This window comes from Castor canadensis, chromosome 9, assembly GCF_047511655.1.
Source record: "Castor canadensis chromosome 9, mCasCan1.hap1v2, whole genome shotgun sequence".
Lineage (NCBI taxonomy): Eukaryota > Metazoa > Chordata > Mammalia > Rodentia > Castoridae > Castor > Castor canadensis.
Window position 1 is genome coordinate 15,184,051 of NC_133394.1, and position 21,292 is coordinate 15,205,342.

Here is a 21,292-nt window from a genome sequence, read left to right on the forward strand (position 1 = left end):
GGTGAAGACTCAGAAGCTGGGGTAACCCGATGGTGGGGGACAGAAGTCATATGCAAGTATCTTCATTTCTATGTCTAGTGGTCAGTGCTATTAGCTGGAGCCTTACCTGGAGCTGTCTGCCACAACACATAGAGAAAAATACAGCAGGGAGCCGGAAACTACCTAAACGTTTGCTCACCAGTAGTGGAAGTATAAATAAAAAGCAGGAGGAGATGAGGTCAAAGAAGTTAGGGGGAATCTTTATAGTATCCTGACAGTGTATTATTGAAAGTTACTGCAAAACTCTTTTTGTTCTGATTGAGGTAAGCAGCCATGGGAGGATTTAGATCATAGAAGTGACATCATCTCACTTTCACTTGGAAAGAGTCACTCTGGCTTCTGTTGTAGGGAAAGGAAGAAAGGAAGGGCAGACAACAGAGAGACTGCTGGGAAATCTGGGTGAGAAAGGATGGTAATGTGGACAGAAGTGGAGTGAGGGAGATGTAGGAAGATCAGAGAAAGACAACCGTGGAGAGCTGAGCCATGATAGTCCTCTGACACTGCAAAGCCATGGTGGGATAAGGCTGGGGTAGGGATGGGGGAGTACTAAAAATTGAGGGGAAATCCTTTGAAATGTAATACAGATAGGGGCAGTCTTTTGTTACCTTGACCAAAAATAAATTTCCACATAATTAAAGAGATAATTCTAATTTACATCTGTGTTTTGTTTTAAATATTATAGAATTCTATTACCCAGTTTATCAAGACATGACATGCTATATGAGTCATAATGGCTACTTATTTTATGCACTTGTAGCTTTGAAACACGTAGTCTGAATAGCAAATGTTAGTCTTTTCCTACAGAATAGATATCAGAAATAAGTGGTATTACACAGCATATCTTCATGATAACTGAATTCTTTTTCATTTAAAAACATGCATTTTTCAGATCAGATGTTATATTAACAGTTGATTTATGCAGATAACCAAAATTTACTAACAGACAACCTTCAGTAAAACCTATTAAACCTCATTGATAGATCTGAAAGGACACCACCGCCTCCCCAAATCCACTTCCCACCAGCTTACTCCCGAGAAGCTATGGAGATTTTTCCAGAGTGCTCCAATGTTTGAGTAAATCTGAATCCACTCAGTTCTTAGCTCTCATGTCTGTAGCCCTAGTGGATTTCAAAAAGGGAGGAAGCAAAACATAACTACACTTGCTCGAGTCAGGGCATTCCATCCTCCTTGAGTCAAGACTGTTCTGAGGGCCCAATTTACTTTCCAAGGCTTTGTGCCATGGACCTTGAGCTAGGGTAATACCTGCACAATTGCAGGGGCCTTTGAAGGATTCACCAAGAAGCCTCCCAAATACCATGAAGACTCAGCTACTTACAGATACATGTATCAGACCCCAGGAGCTCTGATACAGCCAAAATATCCCATCAAAGTGCATCAAACCCCCACCAAAGTTGGCCTTCCAGTCTATTCTATATAACTGTTCCCTTGTCATGATTACTTGGGGTAGACAAATTTGGCTAGAAAATCTAAGCCTCTATGAAATCAAATGCAAGTGATAGACATAGAGAGAAATGGGTCTTCTTTGTCACACGGATCAACTGCGATTTTTTTTTTTTCAAATTCTGAGTCAATGCTTCCTACCATTAAAGTTTCAGCTGCCAGTTCCTTCATTTTGCTCTCCTCTGATCTGAGCACATGAGCAGCAGGGGCACCTTTACTCTTAAATTTAGTTTAATGTAAGGATTGCAAGCCCTGCTGGCAAGCCTCAAGGCACAAACTCTGAAAGGGTGGTGGTCAGAGCTGAATTATAAAGTGAGAAAAAGGTTATTAACTGAATGTTGGAAAAATAGTGCTCAACCAATCTATGTTGGAGAGTTTAAGCTCAGAGTTAGAGTGCAAACTAAGCAGACTCTCTCCTTGCTCTAAACCCCACATCCTACTCTGTCTATGCTTGTTAGGCAAGGGTGTTTTTCATAATCATCACATACCCATTACTGCATCTATTTTATACACTAGATAATGTGAGTCTGGATTTCATGATGCTACAATATTTGACATGCACCCAATATTTAAAGGGATTATGTAGCAAATATCTCCTTCCTTCCTTCTTTCCTTCTTTCCTTCCTTCCTTTTTTTTTCTGATAGTACTGGAGTTTGAACTCAGGGCCTTGTGGTGGCAGGCAGCTGCTCTACCACTTGAGCTACACCACCAGCCCTTTCTTGCTTTCTTGCTGTCCTGTACTGTGATCCTCCTACTTACAACTCTCATAGCCAAGATGATAGGTAAAAGCCAATGAACCAGCTTGTTGGTTCAGGTGGAGTTTTACTTTTTGTCTGGACTGACTTTATAACACAGTCCTCTGGATCTCCACCACTTGAGTATATAGGATTATAGGCATGAGCTATGGCCTCCAGCTCAAAATTATTTTATTATCTAAATAAGCAGCATCTCTTTAATGCCTTCTAAATTTGATCTTATTTATGTAGAATTGTCTTAAAGTAAGAAGTAGCTATATTCTAGCAAACAGCATCAGCCCAGGGAAATAGGAGTAGAAAAAAATGCAAACATGTTTAGAGGCTTATCTCTTCAGGCTTTAGTCACAACTGTAAAGAAAGCCTTTTGTTCTTTGTTAACATCAATTACATCTTCCCCCAGTATTGGTCAGAGGGCCTCCCCAGTTCCTAAGTGAGCTCCAATCTAGACTAAGCAATGAGGAATTTAGTCCACTTGTGCTATATGGTGACTACCCTGGACAGTAGCAGAAATGGAATCCATGCCCCTTGGCCATCAAGGCCCTTCCAGCTCACCAAAGAGGAAAACACACAAGGTGGGAGAGATGGCAGGAAAGGGAATGTCTCAGGGTCAGGAGAGTAAGGGACAAGGAGAATGAGAGATACCAAAATGAGCTTAGCGGGGGAACTGAGGCTGCAGCAGTCTCTCTGGAGGACCCCAAGGCAGCCCACCCCTCCCTGGTGCCAGCAAGTGGGCAGTGCTACATGGGGCACCATGGGGCTGAGACAAAGATCAAAAGGCTGCCCGAAGCATTCCACTGTTGGTATTCAGAAGAGATTTGGTGTACTCTTTGATCTGTTGGTTGACTGTCATTCCTTGGTTACGGCCTCTAAGTTTGACCCCCACATGCAAAGACAAATGAGAATGGAGAAATACAGGATGAAAGGTTTGGGAGTTCTGGCTCAGGCTTGAAGTGTTGCACCATGTGAGCTTAAATTTCTGGCCCCCAAGTAAAATTCTTCAAAGAGTAACCCTCCTGCCCACTATCCCCAGAGGAACCCTCAACAGGAAAGACAAAGGAGAGGGGGAATATCACTGTGTGACAGAGGCTACTTGGGGAGGGACTGTGCCTGAGGTTGACCAGTGTCTCAGGGGTTCAGTCACTTTGGGTAAGAGCTGGGAAGAGAGAAATAAAGCCAATCCACCAGCCACAGCAAGAAAAATATTTTACCACCGCTGCCCAAACCCTAAGAACCAAAACTTTTCATATCACAGGTTCCTTTAGTAGGAAAGTTGAAAGAAAACAGCAGAAGAAATGCCACATGTATGCTCTTTAAAAAGAGAAAAAATCAAATTCACATAAATAAGCTTAAAGAACCACTAAATGTTTAGCCCTTATTTCATCATTTTTGGACACTTCTGGCATTCTGCGGTGGGCAATTAGATTAGATTGTTAAATAAATAGGAATCACACATTTCCTACAAACTGACTTTTATTGATGGCTACATTTTAAAATATAAAGTAGCAAAAGTGTTTGAAGGCAGGCCACGTCCCCGACTTACATTGGCAGATTACTGGTGAAGGTCCCTCTAGTCTTATAGATCTCAGCCTGAAAACCAGGAAGCAAATACAAAAATGAAAAGGAGAAAAGGAAAAAAAATTAAAAATTAGTAGAATAACTCCTGTGCCTTCCCCCAACCCATGGAATAAGGCTCATTCACACAAAAAATACTAAGGACCTAGTATGTATTTTAGATGAACTTAAAAAAAAAAATCCAAGGTGTATACCCTATGAAACTAATCACTAATTCAAGAAATTACCAAAACATCTGAAATATGTATACATGTTGATATAGTCCAACACAAAAGTGACATTAGGGACAATCAGTTGTTCTCTTAAATTTGTAATATGGACTTATTTTTACAAGGAGTGAGAGCATCTCTGTTCCCTTTTTGTTGCCACCTCGTTTTGTACAGTACTAACCCGTATCTTCCTAGGCTCGTTTCTTTTTCCAGGGCCCTCAATTGAGGGTCCGTGAACCCGGGAGCAAGACGAGCGCCTTTTCTTTCTGCTCTTTCTATTTGGTTCTTGAGCTGAAGGGCAGGGCCTCCACTGGAGGAAGCCTGAGCCCCGCCGATGGAGGAAGGTCTCTCGGGGTCAAGACACCGACTCCCTGGAAGAACAGCCCCCCTCTTTTAGGAGCTGACAGAGTCCTGTCTAGCTCGCTCCCGCCGTCACGAACCTCGGAGGGCTGGCTCTGGGGAGCAACTCTGGTTTTCCGCCCGGGTGGCCAGCGCTGCTCCTCCTTCCGCGCTGGTTCCGAGGTCAGGCTCCCCCGGAGGAAGAGAGGGGACGCGGAGAGCGTCTCCAGGGAAACGGAGGGCGAGGCGGGCCGGCCGAGGGCGGAGCTAGGCGAAACTAAGGTTCGTGATTGGGTAGCTCTTAGGGAATGGGGGCGGGGCTTTGGGAGGGGCGGGGCCTACTGTGGGCCGGGTTGGGGACTCGCAAGAGGAGCTGGCGTTACCTGCTTGAAAAGCCAGCCTAAGTCGAGGGTTTTGCCGCCTCAATCATTTCCTTTATGACTGCACTTTCAGTATTTTGCAACATTTTCCTATTATTTGCGAGATTAATAAGAAGACGCTCAGCTTCGCATCCATGACCTCCATTGACATAATAAATCATCCTTTGCCCTCTTCCTTTTTGCTGACTGTCAGAAGCCACACAAGTAACTTTCCCAATCCTGTCTCCAGAAAGGTAATCCGATTTTGAGTTGTAGTCAACCAAAAAGCTCGAGGTCTCTTTCAGAGAGATGTCTCTGCATCTTGTCCTTAGTTATTTTGAATTTTGACCTGAAACTCAGGGCTTTATATTTACCTAACTGAAGGTCATCCTGTCAATCCCAGCCTACACTCTATCTCTTCTGTCGCATGTAAGGCCAAGGGCATGGGCCTTCTGCTCCTTCTCTCACACACATGGGGGCAAAAGAGTGGTAAGAGACTTGTCACTTACCACTTCCACACAAAGATGTGCTGGGAAGTGAGGCTTTGTCCGTTGCCCTTTGTCACGCGCTGTAGGAGAGTGAGCCGGGAATCTTGCTCACCTAAGTCATTTTATTAACCATAATTGATTCTATGTAGCATGCAAGCCTACAGCCATAATCCACTGTCATTCCCACATGGACTCTGCTGTAAGGAATCACACATCATTTGCACCAGGTAAGTTTCCACTATCCATTCAGTTCATCATCATGACTGCCTATAACCAGGTTCCCCCTCAGGAAGGCCCATCTACTCTCTGGAATCCATTTTCCTGCGTTCAGCATCACCTTTACACAACTCCACAGTGATTTAGTGAATTCTGTCCCAGTCTTTGCTGTGTTCAGCTCCTCTCTGCCTGTTTGGATGTATCCCTCCTGCTTGCCGATTTTTTTTTTCTCTACTGACAGTACTTTGACTAATTCTTCTCCTGCTTAGCAAGAGATTCCTTAGAGCTAGCAAATTCAGCTAGAGAACTTGGTTTGCAAGTGACAGGAAATTCAAATTGGCTTAAGCAAAAAAGAAGGAAACTTTCCCACAACTGAAGGATGCCAGCCTCAGCTGCCAGTTTATGTGCCCTTCAGAAAGTTTCCAGGCCCCTAGGACATACCTACCTCTTACCATGCAGAATTAATATCTATCCACTCCTTCTCGTTAGACTATCTTTAGTATATCAACATCACCTTACATACTGATTAGTTTATATGAAAGCGTAGATTTTGTCTTATTTTTTCTGGATTATCTGGAATAGTGCAGAAACCAATATATAGTAAGTGCTCAAAATATGTATTGAATTTACTGAGAGAATGACAGGATAGATGGAATTTTTTCCAACTGGTTCTTCTTTATGTAATTCTCATTGCTTCCTCTCCCTTCCCCATCTAGAATTCGAGGGTAAGGACAGGGCAATGCCACTGACCATTTGATGGCTTTCACTGACCTAGTCATGTCTCAAATGTCGTTTTCTGATCTTTGCTCTATTAGATTATGTGTGCTCCCCAAAGATGCAAATGTTAACTCTCCTGTGGACGCCAGTACATCACAACTGCTTCTCATAATTGTTCCCAGTGTTTTTGGTATCTCAATCATCAATTCTAGCATGAAAATTGCTTTGAATATTTCTTGTTTTACTCATGTATTTTACTGAATGTATCCCCCAGTAACATCTGAAGAAAGGATATAGGTAAATGTTTGAGTTCTTTCATGTCTGACACTGTCCTTATTTTTCCTAAGGTCATTTGACAAAGCGTTGAACATTCCAGGTTAACTAGCATTTCCCTCAGTTTTTAAAAGGTATTATTTTACTTTTTCCTAGTACCTAGTGTTTATCATAACAAGTTTAGTGCCATTTTCATTTTTTCTCCCTTTATTTGTGATCTTTTAATAAGATCTGTATTGATAGTGGCAACCACAGATCTCAGTGGCCTAAAACAACAAAGCTTCTTGAATACAATATGCAACTGTCACAAGTCAGCCTTAGTTTTTGTTCCATGTTATTGTCACAGCAGAATCAAGCTGAGAGAATTGCTACCTCATGGAGCATTGCTGGTCAGTGGTAGAAAGAAGATAATTGGAATAAATGGTGTACTAACTTCAAAGACTTAATCCAGAATAATAGCCCTTGCTTATTTCACAATGTGTTGGCCACAACTCACAGAACATCAAACTTGATCCTCCCACCTCTGTTTCCCACATAGCTGAGATTACAGGTGTGTGCCATGAGAAACCCACTATCCCCATTCCCTGTCATGTTTACCTGCAGGTGCATAAACCCTCTAAGGTTCATTTTGGAAAATTGCTCATGATACTTTCAGTGCTGTAGTTTTCTTTGCCTGTTCCATACTTCAACCTCCCTCCCACTTTGTCTCCAGAAGATTTTAAAAATCTTTATCCATTAACACATCCTAACCCTATCTTCATCACAATCTCACTATGTTTGTTCACCATGCTCATGCATTCTTATTTCCTGGAATCTTGAGAGGGGAGATAAATAGATCCTCCTGTTGTTTGCCTCTGATTCTTTCTTAGGAAAGGAATTCTAAAATTAAACAGGAAACAAACTACAAGGTGGAAAAGAGGAAGTGAAAATATAGAACAAAAATAGAAAATATGGTGAAAATGACAGAGACTTGATCAACTTATAATAGCCAATTCACAAATTTCCCATCTTATTTTTATACAGCTAAATTAACTAACTTACTTTTCTAAAACTTTAGATCAGAATAAGTTATTTGCATATGGATTGACTGTCATGCCTATTTCCTTTTCTAGTATTAGTATTCGATACTCCTGTTCCCAAGAAACAAGAATATGACAGAACGTAGTTTCAGGTATCTATCTTGCAATTTGAATTTAGAGTAGCAAAGCAAATAGCCTAAAATGTTTGGCACTTATTCCTTACCAGGAGTGGTCTCCTAGCAAGATAATCTTTGTTAAGAAATCACTGTGGTTTCTGCCCCTCTTTGCCTCAGAAGCTACACTGATACCTCTACTTCCCACACCCAGTTTTTCAACTCCTTCATTTCCTTTAGGTTGACTTGGCTACAGTAAAATTTTGTTGCTTGGGATTAAATCCTAACTGATAAAGGTGTTAGTTCTACACGCTGCATTGTGGACAAAGGCTCTTCAGAGAAATGGAATATTCTTGGAATTGCTCACCTGCATTGGGTGGACTGATGAAGCCCTGGTCTTGCTCTTGTAAGGAAACAGCAAACCATGAGTTTTCTGGTGAAACAGCTAGTAATTATCAACTGAGATTATTTGTAAGTAATTGTGTGTTGAGGATAAAACTCTAACAGACCAGGGAGCTACCACCAATCACAAGAAACAATGAAGAGTTCAAGCATTTGGGTAGAGTACCTGATTCTGGTAACACTGGATAATTGAAACAAGGACAAATTCAAAACAATACATTCTGTTCCTAGAACACAGACTAAAACCCAGGCCCTTCATGTAAATACCTTGAAAAAAATCAAACAAAAAAGGAAATTACAACAAAACCAATTCTGTAGCCCAAGAAGATCTCTCATGTGAATTAGAACTTATGCCAAAAAAAGAGTATTAGTTTAACAACGGAAATGGGTACATCTGGGCATAGTCAGAGAATTCGAGCAGCCAAACAACCTAAGTTCTTATTAAGTCTCTTCCATAGAGGAGCTATTTTTACTCAGAAAATTTCCCTCTTGCCTGATGTAGCTGTTTTTTCCTTGCATGAAGATAACTATATCTTCTCTGCCTATTGTTTCCTTGAAGAAAAATACTATGTATTCTTTCTTACAAACCTCTCAAGATATTCAGATCTGTAATTAGAAGAGGAATTCTAATATGTCCTAAGGGATGAAATGGAAAAAATTAAACTCTGAGAAAGGCTCGTGTACATGAATATATACACACTCTTGGGCATGCACACACACATTTGAAGAGGGACAGGAGAGAGAGAAAGAGAGGTATAGAGGGAGGGTGGGAGGGAGTAAGAATAAAGAAAGGATATATAAGAATTTGCTAGTTTATGCCAGCTAAACTGTAGGGACATTATTTTCCTTATGGATGGGTTTTAAGGCAACTTTAGCAAAAAAGATGGAAGACAGCATTAGGATAGATTTGACAAATGGGTACATTTTCCAGAGACTATATTCCGTATACTATTTTAGGAAGTTAACACTTCTTTGGTTTGGTTAATGAAAACTGGCCAAAAGTAAGTTGTGCTAAAAATGTTTTAATTTAAAGAAATTTCAAGTCTTTCAGAAACAGTAATGCTAGGGTACATACATGATAGATGAATCAACTCCTAACTATGTTCCACAAGAAAATCTAGATAATTTTTGTCCACCAAGGATGTGAGCTGTAAAGAGGAAAATGCCAGAGCTTGTATAACTTCTTTGCTAACTCATTTCCCAAGGCTAAGAGTGCTGGCAAGAAGTAGTATAACTAAATTAGGCAGCATGCCTTCAATGGAGATGCAATGTTTCTTGATAGGAGGGCCAAATGATTAAGTCTCAGTGGGAGAGTAAATGTACTTACCATAATATACACTTCATGCCTTTGTGCTAATTAGAATGGCAAGGCCTATAGAGACCTGTGACTGTAACTGACTGTAACTGATTGCTCATGACATTGCAAGGAAAGAAACTAATGGGTAACTCAATTGCTGAGAATTTGATTGGTATGAGGAAAGGAGAAAAAAATCTCAATCTGGCAATCAGAGGCCTGGATTGAGTTAGTACAATAGAGAAGAGAGAGTACTGGACTTTCACCATCTTCTAAGACTAGACACATACTCTGAATGAAGGCGCTATATTTTAGAATAAAAAAATAACACAAGTGCACACTGTGAATCTTTCTCCTATCCTTTCTCAAAGGTAACTGTATTTATTACCCAGGTAACAGTGCTAGGGAAAGGTGTATATTCAAAACTGTTGGATTTTTAGACAGTAGACACTTACTCTGAGCTAATACTAATTTCTCGGGACCCAGAGAAATCTTACTATTAGATTTCAGGTGAGTTATTTCTTTTTTTAAAATTCTAAAATATCCCCCAGAAGACCCCTCAACATATCCTATAATGAATTTCCCTGAGATACATATAGAAAAAAATGACAAAAATTTTAGTGGCTACCTGACCTGTGGGGAAAAAGTTTACTGTAGAAGGCCAGGATCAATCTTCTTCCATGTAGCAATTGCACTGGATCAGATGATTGAAAGGATTCACTCTGTAGGGTTCATTCAGAAAGATTTCCTATGGGCAAGGGACACACAGAACCAGGGAGAAGAAAGCAAGTCAACATCAGGTTGGCTTTGAACACCCAGGCTCAACTTCTTTCTTCCTCCCATAGTTATACGGTGTGCACCTCATCTTTATAACTTAGGTTTGTCAAGGGATCATTTATACTCAACTGTATAAAAAAGCAGGCTAGTAACCAGGCCAAACACAGAGATTACCAATCTCTCTATATTTTTTAATAAACAGTCTAGACCAGCTAGTACAGAGTGTGTTCAGGGGAGTTCAGACTTTAAAGAGTGCTGTGGTTTGAAAATGGTTTGTTCCCTCCCAAATTCATGTTAAAAATTTGATTCCCATTGTGGCCTGTTTAGCCTGTTTAGAGGTAGTATCTTTAAGAGGTGACGAAGTATTAAGAAGGGTTAATGCTTTCCTGCTGGATTAGTTGCTGCTAGAGTAGGTTGTTATAAAATAAGTCTGCCCTTGAGGTCTCTCTTTTCTGCATGTTCTCACCTGTCCCTCACCATGTTATGATGTAGCACAAGACCACCTCCAGATGTGTCTACTTAATCTTGGGACTTCTTGCCCCCAGAACCATGAGCTAAATAAACTCCTTTCTTTATAAGCTACTCAGTCTCAGGTATTCTATTACAGCAACAGAACACAGACCAAGACAACACACTATATATCCCTAGCTAGAACATTTAATTCCTATCTTGGCCAGGCATTCCTGGAGATAAGCATAAAGCTACAGCTGATCCTACTCTTTTCTACCAGAGTGGTAAGTCAAAAGTAACACTGCACTGCTGGGGAAATTTCAGACTTGAAAACATAGGGAAAATAATTCCTCTTATATTCCCATCTAATCTCTGGGTTAGCTGGACAAAATACATGTACATCATGAAGAAGAGAAGGCTAATCTGATGATGACTAATTGTGCTGCTGTTCCTGACAGTGACTTTTGGCTGGAGCAGTGTGGTAAGTGTGGCAACAGATACTGTCTCCCTACAGTTTAATAAATGAGACAGGATAGCAGTGTACTTATATTTTCCAATGTAGTAGTTCATCAACGCTAGCTCTTTTTTGTAATTTAGTCTACAGGAGCCTTAAATAGCTTATCATCTCACAAAACATCACGCTGAATCACTGCACTGATAGATATTCTAATGGGCCTGGAGAGAAACAGCAGGGTATCCCATAAATACATGCCAACATATTATGAAAATACAGGAATCTTTCATCACATTGGAATTTTTTAAGGGGTAGCGTCTATTTATTTATTTAAACATTTTTATTAGTATGTATTAGTTGTACAGGGGAATTTTATTGTGACATTTCCAAATAGGCTTATAATGTACCGTGGTTAGGTTCACTCCCACCACATTCTCTTCTTTCCTGTCCCTCTAGTTACGGTGATGTCAACAGATTACCTTGCTCTATTGTCAAACAAGCATATACAGTTCATGGAAAATATTCACCCTTACTTACCCTCTCCTTTTACCCACCCCCTCCCACTAGGATTTACCCCCTAACAGGACCTATTTTATATGCCTGTCCTTCATTTTTTAGAATTGTATATTCAGTGCTCAAAGGGTTTTCACCATGGTATTTCACCCATGAATATATTGTACTGTAATCAGATTGACCCCCCTCTACTACTCTCCCTTACTCTTTCTTCTCTATCCCTACTATTCAACAGCTTTCAGTGTGTTTCATTCCATCTTCCCACATAGATGCAATGTATTTAGATATTATTCACTCTCTATCATTCTCTTTTCCTTCTTTCCTCCCTTAGTCAAGGAGTAGTGTTTAGATATTTGGAAATCCAACATGGAGGATAATTTGTTGAAATTTGGCCACCTAGCCAAAATGCTAATTTGCCTATTTTTACATTTTGGGGGCCAAGATGAATGATAGCCTTATCACTTCCACAGCTGTATCTTATCCAGAGACACAGGGCAGCTCTTCTTTGCTGGCTCCTTGATATCTGCCTTTTTCAAGCCTGGTGTTCAGCTTCACAGTGATCTTGGGACCCCTGATATCATTCATGTCAATAAAGTATCTTTTCTAAAGCTAGCCAAAATGGATTTCTATTGCTTATAAATAATGATAATTAAGAAACTATTAGATAATAGAAATGTAATAATAAAATTTCATTTAATAACAAATTAGTAAGTGTTAATTACGTATAAGGTCATTTACTCACATGAAGCATTTTAGAATATTATACTCTTTCTGAAATAATAGCTGAAACTCTAAGATTCACTTAAGAAGTTCCATCAAAGAGCATGTGTAATAATTACATTTATTTTTCTATTTTTACATAGAGATTTGATAAAATTAGTTTAAAAAGTTGAGGCCAAAACAATTTTTTAACTTAGTGTCAAATGATGATGTATTTTTAACCTGACTGAAAGTATTGTGAAATATTTTGAGGTTCAAACATTTTATATTTGTATAGTAAATCGGATGGAAAAGTCAATATTTATTGATCTTACATAAACAGTGCACTGCACTAGTTATTTTAAGGTAAAACAAAAAGTCATTTGCTTGTTGATGATTGCAAGTGATAATTTTTATACTAAATTTAGAGTAGAAAGACTTTTTATAGGTTTTACCAATATGTATAGCACTTTTGTAATTGTCATAAGTGTTTTGCAGTTTAAAAAAAACTTTCAAAAATAGCTCTTAAGATTCAATTAATAGATTTGGTAATGTCTGGGCATTCTAGTGTCATCCCTCATTTGGTAGGACATTGCAAGCTGAAAGGGGACCAGCAAAGGAGAAGTGGCAGTCCAGTCCTAGGGCACAGTTCTCAGCCTTGCCAATGTTAAGACAGAGCTCACTTAAAATCTGAGGCTCTGGAAAACGACTTCTTTAAACCACTAGCACCTAAGAAGCCCTGGATAGTCTTCAGGAATGAGCTCAGAAACCTAAGTAACCTTGTTTGGCTTCTAATCTGTATTTCCTTGGTTTTAAATTTAGTCACAGTTGGTTTTGTCAAAATATATAGAATGCATTAATTTTAAATCCAAAGTAAACAAAGAACTAGCTGGGGACCTGACTGAAGCAGTAGAACACCTGCCTTGCAAGCATGAAACCCTGACTCTAATTTAGTACTGCTAAAAGGGAAATCAAGTTATACAAAGAACCAACTTCCCTTTATAATACTTACACGCATAAGTTTTTGTTAAATTTATTTATCCATTCTGTTTCAGCTTTTTCATACTTTTGGTTCTGTTGTGGTGCAATCCTGTCTTTCCAGGCTGCTAAATCTGGCAATTAAAAAAACAAGCAATATTGTATATAAATACAAATATATACAGAACATGTACCCAAAGGTGGGACTGGTAGAGTCCCACTACTACTAAGGGAGGAGGAAAAGAAGGAAAGAAAGAGAGTGAATAGTAATGAAACATATCACAACTGTGTAGTAACAAGACACAAGAAAACACACTGAAAACTTAAACAACATGGGGTGGGGAAAAAGAATAAGGAAGTGAATTGGAAGGGGTGGTACATTGACTTAAGCACAATGCATGTACAGGTGTAATACTAAGGCAAAAATGCCACTGAACAATAACAGACACCTAAACAACAAAGGACAAAAATGAAAAACATGTCATGCTAAGGGGAAGTCACTAATGGGAGAGGGAGGGTAAAAGAAGGAAGTTAAGAAGGTGAGTATGGATGATGTACTTTCTATACAAGAGTGAATATAGAATATTTAAACCTGTTGAAATCACCATAAACAGGGGCCTAAAGGAGAAAGGAGAAAAATGAAGAGGAGGAACCAATTTGAGATGTAAGAGATCTATACATGGAACTGTCATATTGACACTCCTATCTACTAATCTTAACCAAGCAAAAATGTCTTTTTTCAAAAATGAAGGACAAAGGAAGGTAAATAAGTCCTGTCTGGGGACTGGTACCTGTGGGAGGGGAGAGGATATAAGGAAATGATAAATGAGAGTGAATATAGTAGAAATATTATATACTCACGTATGAAAATGGAAAATTAGAACTGTTGGAACTATTCAAAGAAAGTAGGAGGGAGTGAATTTAACTAAGATATAACACTCTTGCAAATGTCACAATGTATCCCCAGCATAATAATAACATGAGAATAAAAATAAAATCAAATTAATAAAACACCATCTGATCTTGAGCATCCAAATACATTTTCTTGCTAATTTTATTCATCATTTTTAGCCTTCATATAATGCACATGAACACCACAATGGTAATGTTTCTACAAGTGGAAACAGGTCTCCACAAATTGTTTCAATAGCTTTCCAAATCTTTTTAAACCTTAACTATGTGTAAGCCAGCTTTTTAATGCTGTGAGAAATTCCTGAAGTAAATGAAGTATTATGAGGAAAATTTATTTTGGTTCACAGTTTCAGACTTTTCAGTCAATAGTTACTTGGCCCTACTGCTTTGGGCTTGTGGTGGCACAGTACATCATGGTGGGAGTGCATCTGTTCCTTTCATGGTATCCAAGAAGCAATAAGAGGGGTCCCCCAATATGCCCTTAATGGGCGTGACTCCAATGGCCTAACTTCCTCCCTAAGCTCCACCTCTTAAAGAGTCCACTGCCTCCCAATAGTGCCATGGACTAGAGACTAAGCCTTTACTATACAGGCCTTTGGAGGACATTCAATATCCAAACTATAGCAACATGGTGTTAAACACATTACCTGTGTAAGCATCCATCCAGCTACTTATCTGTACACAAATGTCATCCTAAGATATTAAGTGATATCTTAGTATTTTTCCAATATAATTTGAAAGTGAGGCTTTTCATTTTCCAAAGACAAAAAACAACGTAACTGTTCATATGCAAGGGGAATTCTAAATTCATGAACAAAATGTAGAATATAATGATATTTCTCAAAGACTGTAATGAATGATGACAAATACTGTATTTGGTTAAATTCTTCTCTAAATTCCAGTATAGTCTCACAGGGAAACACTGATGAGGTGAAAAAGTATAAATATAAGCTGAAATAGGCATAGCAGAGGGGAAGTGGAACACTAGTGTTAATCATGGAATTTGAAAGGCTAAGTCCATCTGTCTGTGCAATATTTCTACAAATCAGGTACCCTGCCAGGATGGGAATACGATCTGGGTAGGTCATGTCTTCAGTGAACTCATAGCCTGGAAGTGAAAACAGACGCTTTAATCTCTGATCCACCTGCACCAACAACAGAGCAAACTGGACCAGTGCCTTATTTTCCAGATGGCCTAAATCTTAGGATTTGGTCTGTCCCCACCCAGCTCCCCAATCTGTTCCTGATTCTGTCTGCTATGGACTAATTTCAAACTCACTGTCCAGATCTGATTCTTGCCCCCTTGGTACTGACCTCAGTCCTCCAGTTTGCATAAGGAGTTACTCTGTAGAACCTGGCTCAGCACAGACCATTGTACAGGTACCCTTTCTGGATTCCCCCAGTCTTGGGGCCCCAGTACCATGATATCACAATCACTGCTCCAAGGAGGGACCATCCAGCTGCCTGAACTTCATGAAAGTGTGGACGTCACAGAAGACTTCACAGAGGGAATAATTCCTGTAATGTGACCATAAACCTTGAAAAATAAGTAGCAAAGTGCCAGGGATACTAAGGAAAACAGAATGGCAAGAACTTATGTCTCACTTGACACAGGGCAGAGACCTGTGGATGGGGAGCCTAGACCCCAAACAATGAGCAATACAAAGTTTTAAGCTCCATGACAAAGAAAACCTGAATGCACAATGATATGTTCATTAACTTAATTTAAGATTAGAATTAGAATATATATTGATTTTGTAGTATTAGCTTTAGTCAAGACATGAGAGAATTATGAATAATCCTCAAAAGACTAAAATAAAGTTATTACTTTGAAATACAATTAAAAAGTCATGAGCCCTTTATGGGTAATATTGGTGACTTACAAGAGGATTCTACAAAGTTGGTCTGATTCCAAAGCTTTTTTCCTAAATCATCTACCTCTAATTAACTTTCTTTCCTCTGACCTCATACTCATCAAGCAACCACATCACTATAGTTTCTTTCTTCTTCTAGAGATTCCAGGATGGATGGAAAGCATGATCTGATTAATTGAAAGTATGAGCTGATGGATATTTAGGTTCTCTTGCAAGTTATATTGTCGCCATAATTTAATGTAGTGGTATTTTAGGACATGTATTAGCATGTGTGAATTTGGTTATTTGAGATTAAATCCTTTACTAAGATTGATCACTGAGTATGTGACAGTGTTTCTAGATCTGAAAAACTGGAGAGCAGGACTCTGACTAGAGAGTGGCCCATCCAGAAAGGACCATCTAATGAGGGCCAGTTCAGTGAATACTGACTTCTCCTGCTGATATCGCTGTCTTGACCCTCCTAATAACTGCAATAATTGTGGATTCACATGACTTATTAAAACTTATATAAGTACACATAAAAGTAGCTATAAAAGAAAATAGAATATCAATGAAACTTGATTAATGACTCTCTTGGTCTATTTGTATTGCCATAAAAATACCACAGAACTGGGTAATCCATAAATACTAGGAATTTATATTTCTACAGTTTGGAAGGGGTAAAGTCTATGATCAAGGTGAGGGTCAGATCTTTCCCTCCACGATGGCACCTTGAGGGTGCATCCTTTGGAGGGAATGGGCACTGTGCACTGTGCATAAGTGGAAAGTATGAGCTCACTCCTTCAAACCCTAGTATAAGGACCATACTCCTATCCGTAAGAGATCTACCTTTATGACTTAATCACCTCCTAAAGGCCCCACCTCCTAATACTATAACATTGGCGATTAAGTTTTAACATATGACTTTGAAGGCATACATTCAGACTACAGCATGACCTAACCAGGAGGGCAAAATTTTGGAGATGATAAGACAAAGAGTTTAAAAAATACTTCAGTAGTTTTATAAACAATTTTAGCAGTAAAATCTTCAGTTTTTTTCTAGGATAACAGGAAAATTGAGCACATACTATCTGTTGCACTGGCCGTGAGAATGCACTGCACAGACAGCTCATTATGTGCATTCTAGTTAACCCAGGGACCCAGAAGTAAGTTTTGAAATTTCTGGCTTCTATGTGTCCTAAGGATTGTTTCTAGCCAATGGCTCTGTACAGCAGCACAGAGACCCTGGCATGCTCTGAAGGCCAATTTTGCCATAAGGATTCTCCCATGGCTTTCCCAAACCATGGCAGTCTGAGATACTTCACTTAACCTTTCCTTCTCTCTTCCATTTGGGGGTCAAACTTGCATCATTGTCTCTTGGCTCTCTTAGCCTTTTTCAGCTCCCTCCCTATGTTTTCTTTCAAACATGCATTTTGTGCAATAAGACCCTTGCATATTTATTCATTTTTACACCAGCTTCTTTTTAGAATTCTTTTTAGGTTTTCTTCAAACATCATCCTTTTTTTTTTTTTTTGACAGGACTGGAGTTTGAACTCAGGACTTCAGTTTGAACTTAAATGATTAGTTTGAACTCAGCAGGCACTCTACCATTTGAGAGACTCCACCAGCCCTACATTAGCTTCTTGAAAGACTCTGATATATATATGTCTAAAGACTTTCCTAAATTCTCTTCAACATTTTACACAAGGTCAGAATCCCAGTTGACTGTGAATAACCCGTTAAGGAGCACAGCATTGAATCTTATATCTTCTTGTCTACTTAAAAATCACCCAGAATGGATGGAAGAGACTCTTACTAACCACGTGGGTATAATTTCCTGACCAGTCAATTTGTTATAGTGCTTACTCGGTGGTTTAGGAGCAGAATGACTGTACTGACAGGAATGGAGGCTACACTTGAATAAGACATAACAAGAACTTGCCCTCACTGAGGATGGCCTGGCCTCTGCTACTACTGAGAGACCATAGAGTATGAAGTGGTGAATGGCTCCAAGTTCCTGATAGGATACAGTATCCTGGGACAGCCAAGTTACTAGCTGGTACCAAGTTGGTTATAGCATATCCCTTCCATCAGAGAGGATATGCTATGTCCTAAATAAAGCTGACATGTATTCTACATGTGCCTTCCTGATTGACTTGCTTCTGACAGCAGCCTCACCTTCAGACCTCTAAATGGTTCATTTATGACCAGAATACAAGTAGCTTCCAGGGGAAGTAGTAAGGGTTTTGTTGTTTGTTTGTTTTAAATGTTGTTTTTCGATGTTCATGGTTTCATTGTTTTTACCCACAACTTATTACTCAGGAATAGAAACAAGTAAAGACTCAGCATTCTAGCTAGGTTTGGAGTGAATCAATGTGTTGTGTTATCTCCCAGAGCCAGGATTCTTGGGTCCAAGAACCAAAAGGTAGAAAAAGGGAATGGTACTGCTTGATATTACACATAATATCTCACTGCAGAAATTTACTACTTACAACACAACTGTAGAATGTGCTGAGCTAGAGTTCTTAGTACCAAATGGAGAAGTGATTCTCTAATGGACACAACTTTTCCCTTTGGATTGGATACTGAGTCTGCTGGCTAGTGTTTTGGGCTCATCAGAAGGGTGTGGTATGACACAGGATGACTGATCTTGACTATCAAAAGAAAGGGAAGTCCTGGACTGCCTCCCAGATTTTTGTGTCAAATGGTTAAAGCCACTCGCAGATCATGACAATCTTATACTATTTGGAACACCAAGGACCTGTACCCATTTGGAATCAATATTCAAGTTACTCTATCAGGTAAAGAGCCTTGACCAGCTGAGATATTACATTGAAAAAAATAAAAGAAAATCGGTAGTAGAGGAGAAAATTATGCATCCTTACATGAACTTATTCCTTACAAGTTGCAGAAACAAACTTGCATCTACCCAGAATTTTGATATGAAATCATACCAGAACTTGAGAATGGACATTACTGAGCAATCTTGCATTTGGATGTGTATGTAGTAACAGATGAGATGACGTTTGGGAATTGAATGGTCATGGTTTTGTTTGTGTAAAATGGACTTACATTGTGTGAACGTGAGAATAATGGTGTCCGTGGTGTCAGGCAGCAAGGGAGGAAAGTTATGATGAGAATTTGTCATTCTTTTTGATTGTTCAAAATCTGGAACTTCTACTTATGTTTGAGAAACCTTATACCCTATGAAGAGTTCACTTTCATTTACAGAAGAAGCTCAGTAAGCCAGAAAGTTACTTTCCAGACTACATTGCAGTAAGAGCATGGACACATTGCCAGGGTTCAGCCACTCAGAATATCTGCTCCAGACTCTGCACAAAATGGAACATAACAATGAGGAAGAACTGGGAGCCTTGGTCACACTCATAGGAAGTCTTCAGAGCAGCATTGTATATGGCTCCAGCCAACAGCAGTGGAATCAGAAGTCCAAGGGGAGATATGGTGTATTCAGGGCCAGCAGCAATCTGCCAGCTGACATCTGAGTAACTTGTTGCAGGTCTGAGCAGGATTTGCCCTCCTCTGTTTTGTGAAGCTACCTGAAAATGGTAATAGGTGTTCACCTCTGTTGTATTGCTTTGGTTCTCCCAGTAATAAACCACAAAGCTGGCACTAATTCAGGCATTTTGACTCCAAAGTCTTTGCTCCAATCATTGTGCTTTGCTAGCTTTGACTCATCATGTCTCACAGATGGGAACCATCCTTTTGAAGGTCAGTCTCCTTCTAAAATCACATCATTAATAAAGTCTACATGCTATCTGACTGGCTACCATCTACAGATATTAGCCATCAGTTTGATTAGCAAAATGTATTTGTTACTGAAACTTTTAATATCCACCCAGTGGATATTACATCATTCATGTAATATCTTACATCATTCATGTGCTGCTTATATCTGTGCACTTGCCTGTCACCAGTGTATCCTTCACTAACTACCTCCTCTCTTCAGAAAGAACATTTTAAGTACCTCCTCTTTCTAGAAAGAACAGCATGGTCTCAGCAGCCTGTTCAGCCTGCTTCCACCACCAGAATCATTGCTGCTTCTCTTTCCTGCCTCTTAAATCCCCTGGTTTGATTGTCTCATTGCTCAATTTGTCTTTTTGCCAATCCCAGCAACAAGTAACAAGATTTTATAGTTCCTCTAGAACCTACTTTTGACATGGCAGAAGGGAAAAACAGCCTTGAGAGGTGCAGAAGCTTATCTGACTAGGCTATTTTAGTTGAATGAGAGCTTACCACAAATAAGACAGACCCACACTTTATGCACTTAATTTTGCACAAAACTCATGGATAGAAGGTACATTTTTGCATAAGCAGATTATTGCTGAGTTGATAATTCCTATTGGTTTCCTAGTAGGAAAAAATGACATAATAAGTCTGAAAAATTCTCCTAGTGCATCTCCTTTTTCAAGAGTTCAGACTGAGAGGTGAGATGGAGCCAGCAGCAATGTTGAAGAAGAAATAAAACATCATCATAGTTAATTTCAGTAGTTACAGTTCATCATAGAGCAAGTCATTAAACATCTAAATTCCAGAAGAGCACATCTGTGTCATGCTTCACTGTTCCAACAGCACACTGAAGGGAGAATAAAATATTTTCAAGAAACTTCACATTCAAAATATTTATTTCAGGGTTTTCATGGTCCTCTTCATCACTTTCTGTTCCAGAGAAAAAAATTGAAAATTATGATAGAAAACTGCTGATGTTTTCCAATAGTATATGCCTCTAAGTATTGATGACATTTATAATAAAAATACTTTCCACTTTTCCCTATTTGTGTCACCAAAACTAGTTGAGCAGATGATTATTTAATAAAGTAAAAAGCAATGTATACAGTCAGTTCATAGAAGCTATAGGTGCCAAAGAGGGTATATCAACAGAGAGAGGAAGGAGTTTTTAAATGAAACTGAGAGCTGTAAAACTCAAAATTTTTTAAGGTTTATAAAAAATAGAAAAAAAATCAACTCTTGTAAGCAAGACTAACCATCTGTAAAAATAACTCATTACATGAAATGGCTTGTAAAGGTAGTGTTTCTGAGGATTTATGGTTGCAAAGACCTAGTTGTATTTTTGGGAAATGCAATCTATAATCAGTCTCACTGATGTATAAGTCACCTAGGAGAGCTAGTGTCATGGTTGCTAGAAAGAGCAGAAGGTACTGGGTGAGTGAGACCTTGCAGAGTCTCTCAGCAATATGTGGAGAAACTGGTGCTGATTCCAAAGGCCAAGTCCAGCTATCTAGCTGGAGATGTCACTAGAGTAAAGCAATCCTACAGATGGCCAGAGTCCCTGTCTTTTAAGGGACTAATTCTAGGCTCATCTGTAGACTTTCTGACTGACAATTTGCTTTCTCCATTAAAAAGGAAAGTTATGTCTTTCT

General features: G+C 39.2%; 1 protein-coding gene across 2 annotated transcripts in view; it reads right to left on the bottom strand.

Annotated features, from left to right (window-relative positions):
- Ttc29 (tetratricopeptide repeat domain 29) overlaps positions 1-4,583 on the bottom strand; it is a 192,659-nt gene extending 188,076 nt beyond the window's left edge. The window contains exons 1-2 of one of the 2 annotated variants that reach the window (XM_074041061.1): positions 4,478-4,583; positions 3,797-3,843 (exon numbers count right to left, since the gene is read on the bottom strand). The gene's annotated coding sequence lies outside the window, so the exon portion shown is untranslated. Of the gene's footprint in view, positions 1-3,796; positions 3,844-4,218 lie in introns of both variants that reach the window. The other variant, XM_074041062.1, reaches the window with a different exon arrangement.
- Positions 4,584-21,292: the final 16,709 nt, after the last annotated feature.